We start from the raw sequence: 6,290 nt of genomic DNA on the forward strand, positions 1-6,290 counted from the left end.
CCTCCCTCCTTCCCTCTAACTCCCTCCCTGCCTCCATCACTTTCCTCCCCCCCCCCCTCCTGCATTTTTCATTTTTGAATAATTTTCTTGCTCACACAAAAATGCTGACATGTTCATATGGTTAATTACACTTTGATTTAACTATAAATACAGTTTGGACATCCAGGTCTTTTAAATGTTACTGCTTATGAATAATTATCAGTTTTCCAATACTCTTTGTATATAATTTGACAGGCTCAATCCTTCACATGTGATACCAATAAGTTATATGTAATAATGGCTCTTCTCTCAATCCACTATATCTCTTCTACACTTTGGGACAACCGTGATGGAAGTTATCAGGATTTTGTTTTATTTCATCTAGACATACAGTATGTATTACTCACTTTGTTAAAAACAGGTCGATATTTAACAGACAGAAACATTAAACACAGGCACATATTTCATATGGAAAAAGATTTAACTTGTATCCATCCTTTAAATGAATAAATCTACCATAATCATCAAAGCCTTCAATACAAGGGTGTTAATTATGTCCTGTACATTCTAAATGAGATTGATCTTGAGAGATTATTTAAATGAATGAATGAAGGTGTGAATATTATCAGAAATGTATTTTAGAGTCACACATTTTTCCCAAATTACCTTTTAGGATTGGCCCCTGCAGACAGCTCTGTTCTGATAGGCTCTTGCAGAGTTTTACACAACCTCAGCGGTAGAGTTTTACACAACGGATATGGATTTGTGTAAATGCAAGTTGCAACCAACAGGAAGAACCAGAATAGCCCCAAACGTCAAGTTCCAAGTATCCGAAAGAAGCGCCGTAACCCCAGGGTAGATATTTCCTTGTTGAGATGACCACAAACCACTATTCCAAAATAGGCCCAGCCTCCTTGTCTCTCTCCCACTGTAGAGATGGTCGTGTTGGTGTGGTGCGTGGGAGTCATGTGTGGTGAGGACAAACTCACTCTTTCCCCTCCCGGACCACCTTACTTTATCTCAAGCTATTTGATAAACCAGGAGGGAGAAATGGTTGTTTTATTGTCCTTCCTCCACATACATGATCACAAGAAGTTGTAGTTTCACACATAGGCACGCATGCACACACACACACACACACACACACACACACACACACACACACACACACACACACACGTCTTTTGTGCTATGTAAACATCTCTGTCTGTTAAAGTGTTTTGAGGTGATGTGTTTCCTTATCCTTTGATACTGATATATAAAACACTTTTGCAACTCTTTTGTTAATTAGCTCTCTCTCTCTTTTATTGCATCTACTAGGCTTCTGTGATTCCTTCAGGTGTCCAGCTGGGTTGGTCCACTTGTTTGGTTGTTTGTTTATTTTCTCAAAAGTAAGTAAGGGTTGTGACAGAATTAGCTTTCAGGGATATTTAGCCGCAGGTGTTGTGTTGATAAAGTGTATTTCAGTTTTAACACAAACCTCAGGGGCACCATTTTAAGAAGGAAAGGTGTATTCATAGACTTTACATTTTAATTATGTCAGCATAGGTGGGAACAGAAACATCAACATTTACCATGATGCCTTTCAAATAAACACATCAGATTCTTGCAGTCTGCAGATTTTAATGGGTTGCAAAACATTGACCTTTTCATACAGTAATACATCTATTATCAGACATTTTCACTGTGAACGTGTGTGCATGCATGTGTGCATACGTGTGTGCCAGAGTTGGTGTGACGGGGTGCCTGAGTGGCGGTCTCTCCCTGGCTGGTCAACCGTATTAGAGAGAGCTAATCTACCTGAACAACCAGCAAGAGGAGGGAGAGAGAGAGGGAGACAGAGAGAGGAGTGAGAGGTAAAGTAGGGAAAGGAGGGAGCCAAAAATAAACATATGGGCCGGGACACCTCACTTCAGCAGGATGCTCAGTGTTTTAGTGCTGCTGCAATCCAGCATATACGGTACATGGATCCACACAGCATTCCCAACTACCTAAGATGACCCTAAAACCACCTAACCACCTACAGAGGATGTCAGAAAGTTGATAGGAATGTGAGAGACACTATTGATGGGTGTATACTGTACATGTGCATGTGTGTCCTTTCTGGTCCAGTGAGCCTGTGTGTCTGCACATATGTTTGTGTGTCTGTGTGTTTGTGTGTCTGTGTGTTTGTGTGTTAGCACCCAAGAGCTCAGTGTGTGTGTGCATGCGTGTGTCTCAGAGAGCTCACTCACAGGGCCCACAGGGTAGAGTCTTTAAGAGTAGCTGCTGTGGCAGAGCTCCCTCTCTCCACCTCTCTAATTACCCAGCCAGGCCCGGCTCTGCCCTTACCCACAATCCGCGGAGGCATGAAATAAATACATGCTCTCCAACAATAAACAAGTGCCTTTTCAAATGACAGCACCTCCTCGTTCTCACCCCTCTGCCCCCCCCCTCAGGGCTTCTATTAGGCCTTGCGTAACCCTCTCCCTCAGTCATGCACATGCTCCCTGACCAACAAACCTGTCATTGGACAGAACTGTCAGCGTCAGGTATGATCAGTGTCTACTTAAAGGCATGTGTGAACTTGACAATCTTTAAGGGATGTACGAAATGGTTATTCTGTTTTCCATAAGGATTCTGAATGGTGGCGAATTCCATGTGAAAGGAAGATTTTTGCCATTCCACACAGCACAGTTTCTTCAGGTTTCAGACAAGGTGATGTCACAGTGCAAGGCCAGACTGACTAGCTATGACCAGCTTACCTCCTCTATGCTAGCGGAAATCAGATTTCCATCTTTCCCAAGGATAAAGATACACATCCACACATATTCTAGAGGGTTTAGGAATGCAGCCTTACTCTCCACCACTAGACCCAACCTGAGTCACCCTCAGTAATCACTGTGTTATCAATAGACATTCACAAACAACAGCCTGGAGGCCACGCTGGAGGGCAATCATGCCACAGCCAGGTCTCTCGGTTGCTTGCTCTTTCTTTTCAGACATGGCAGTTGCTTTTCCCACACATAGGGCTTCACAGAGCTGTAAGTATCATCTCTCCCTCTCCCACTAGTTTGAGTGGTAACAGATTCTCTGTATTGCATCCTTCACCATGCTAACCACTGAGCTTTTATCTGTGTGATGACAGGGCGACCAAATTCCCCATCTGAGCTCAATCCTGCTTTGATCAACCTCTTCAATTACAATAAGTGTCATAGGGATGACTTGAACCCAACACTAAATGCTTATTCTGGAGAATGAAATACACAATGTCGAGTTTTGATTTGAAGTATTAATAGATGCAACCATGCCCCCTGGTGGTAAGGAGGTAAACCGCCCTCTCTCCCCACATTCTGTACGCCTGCTTACCCACAGTCAACAGTCATCATCTTCATCACATCAGGTCTGCTTACACTCAGTAATGACTTAAATACCACTGGTTGACACAAGACATAATGACAGGAAGAAAATTCTGATTCAAAGACTTTTAAACGATTCTAATTAATTTATTACATAAAAAAAGACTCTTTGGCAGTGCAACGCAGAATATTCAAACACTTAAAAATATTTGGTAATTTAAAATGAACAGGGATTGCAGTGCTGAAGTTAAACTTGGGGTGTACATCATACTTAAACACATTCTCCTCGAGTACAGACTTAAGAAAAAAAGAAAATTAACTATTTTACTAATATCACACATTCCAAAACGTGGGCTTCACACAGGGAAACAATTACTTTATCCATCAAAAAACCAACAAACATGAATTGGCTCAAACAAATGAATACTGCATACTTGGGGTTTTGGTAAACTAAAGAAAATACACTTCTGTGAGTCCTGTACTGTAAGTCTTCTCTGTATAAGGGTCTCTGCGTTACTGTGTATACTGTATTTAGACCATTCAGACCATTGCACCCTGAAAACCATCCTGCCAAGACCTGTAACAATGAGAGCAATTGAGAGAATGTATTTTTCCTCCATAAGTGCTCTCATGTGTCCAAGTTGAGATTTGTTGACAAGTCTATTGTGGAAAACATTAACACAGAGAACCACACCAAAGCAGAAGTTCAGGATGATCATGTGACTGTGTTTTCTCCCTCAACCACTACAGAGCATCTGGTTGGTATTTTCTCAGAACAATTAGTTTGAACACTTGGGTCAGTCTCTAAACACTTAAAGGTCTTGCACTTGCTAATACTGTATTTGCATTTAGTAAGAATCAGAAGTAAAGATAGCAGGGAGGGTTAATGCATAAACAAACTGCAGGGTGAAAGACAAAAGGAAAGCAAATATCAATAGCTGAATATTGTCTCCCAGGTAAGGACACAGTAAAGAACTCAAATAGGCAAATAAATATCCCACTCTTCTGTACACGGTTTGATATAAGAGTAGTGTGGACTAAGACAAAGGAGAACTACATCGTTTAGATTATGAAATATAGCCTATGGGGTTGTGAATCACTGCCTTGTGTTTCAGACCGAGAGAAGGAACACAGAAGCACCATGCATGTGTGGTCAGTGCAGACAGACAGCCTGTGGTTGGTTTGACATTCTTTCATAACATAAAAACAAAAACTGAAACATATTTTTTCCGGTCACTTCCGTATAGAAGGCTTTTCTCCCTGCAGTGCTTGCTGTCATATTGAGGATATCACTCAAACAAGTCCCTGACAGCTGAGTGACAACTCCTGACAGTTCAGAGATGACATGGGCACAGAAAGTGACAGTCTTACAGTGAGGAGTGAGATATTGTGTGTGTGTGCGTGTGTGTGTGTGTGTGTGTGTGTGCGTGCGTGTGCGTGTGCGTGTGTGTGCGTGTGTTGCCTCTCCACAGTTGGCCTAACAATACTAGGCTGTCTAACAGTACTCAAGTCACCTTGTTATATAGTAGGTAGCCTGGGTGCTAGTCTGGTTCTGCTTTAGCCAACTCTTAATCCATGTTTGGCATGACAGTGACAAAGCAGAAACAGGCTGACCCTGAGGCTACAGTATGCGTTTAGTATTAGCTTCTAGGGAGCAGTTCTATCCTTGTCTGTTAGAGATGACTCTGGTGTTGACCACGGTCTACGTAAGGCCCAGATATTAAAAAGTGCACAAGATCCACATTTCCCCATGACTACTCAAGTAGTTTCCTCACCTCATCTCCTCAGCTTGATCTGTAGGAGTGAAGAATTGGCTTACAGGTAAAAGCAAATACCCTGTTGGCATTCAGCATGCCATATCTCGCCTATCCTTTGCCTTCAGATCAGTGCAGTATGAAGGAGAGGAGGAGAGGGAGACACTTTTAACTACTGAGATGCGGCCTAAGGTTTGGCCTGTGTTACACTCCTTCAGTGATTCTCTCCTCAGTGAGACATGAGAGGGTGGTGGAGTCAAAAGAGATAGTGGAGGGAAAGAGAGAGAGAGAGAGAGAGCAAAGAAAAGATAGGTGGTTCTTTTTTCTTATTAAGCCTTATTCACAGACTTTTCTTAAGGCTAGTGAAACAACACTCCAATCACTCAAAGTAATACAAATATACAGATATCTGGTATCTGTTCTCATTTTTTAAAAATCACTGACAGATTTGGCGTGTGTATTCAATGTTTTAAACTTTGTTTGTCGGAAATCTGCTACCTCTGGCCACGCAGAGAAAAGTCCAAACAACATCCTCCCTAATAATAATATAAACCCCGAAATGGACTTGCAGTGCCGGACATTAGTTGTTGTGTTTCTGCATGGCTGCATGATTCGAGGAGGCAGCCACCAGAGACAGAAAGCGAAAATCTGTGAGTCCACTCCCCTAGAACACCCCTGGCCATTAACAACATGTTCGTATACAAACCGAGTATCGGGTAGGACATTCCATTTTAGATCGCCTTTGCAGGACCAAAAGAGAGTTCTTTCAAGGGATCTCATTCCATGATCGATTAAACAGTCATTACAACCATTAGGAGGCTTTTAGACAGCTTGAATGTTACATAGTGGACCTTTAATAGTAGCCAACCAGTAATGATGCAAAAGAACAGACAAAAAACATGCATTAATACATAGAAAATAGTGAAGTTCCCTCAAGTTTGTAGCAAAGCTATCTCTGCCCTTCTCTCTTAATATAAGATCTTCTTTTCCCCTTCCCTAAGGTTTTACACCAAGGCCCATAGTACAGTACAGTATATGCATAGGTCTTCTGCTACACAGCATGTCTGAGACTGGCTTTGGGAGGAGCTGAAATGTCAGAGTGGATCTGTCGGTTGCTCTTTGGTCTGGTGGTATTGGCACAGGAAGAAAGAGCAGTGGATGGAAGAGGGGATGAGAGCCCAGTCCCAGCCACTAACCCCAGACAGCAGTGGCTGCGGCC

General features: G+C 42.3%; 1 protein-coding gene across 2 annotated transcripts in view; it reads right to left on the bottom strand.

Moving 5' to 3' along the window:
• Nucleotides 1-3,440: 3,440 nt before the first annotated feature.
• LOC310823423 (uncharacterized protein) overlaps nucleotides 3,441-6,290 on the bottom strand; it is a 19,804-nt gene continuing 16,954 nt past the window's right edge. For both annotated transcript variants that reach the window (XM_083696279.1, XM_083696278.1), the window contains exon 16: nucleotides 3,441-6,290. This exon is cut by the window's right edge and continues 805 nt beyond it. The gene's annotated coding sequence lies outside the window, so the exon portion shown is untranslated.

This window comes from Argentina silus (assembly GCF_951799395.1).
Source record: "Argentina silus genome assembly, chromosome: X".
Taxonomy (NCBI): Eukaryota; Metazoa; Chordata; class Actinopteri; order Argentiniformes; family Argentinidae; genus Argentina; species Argentina silus.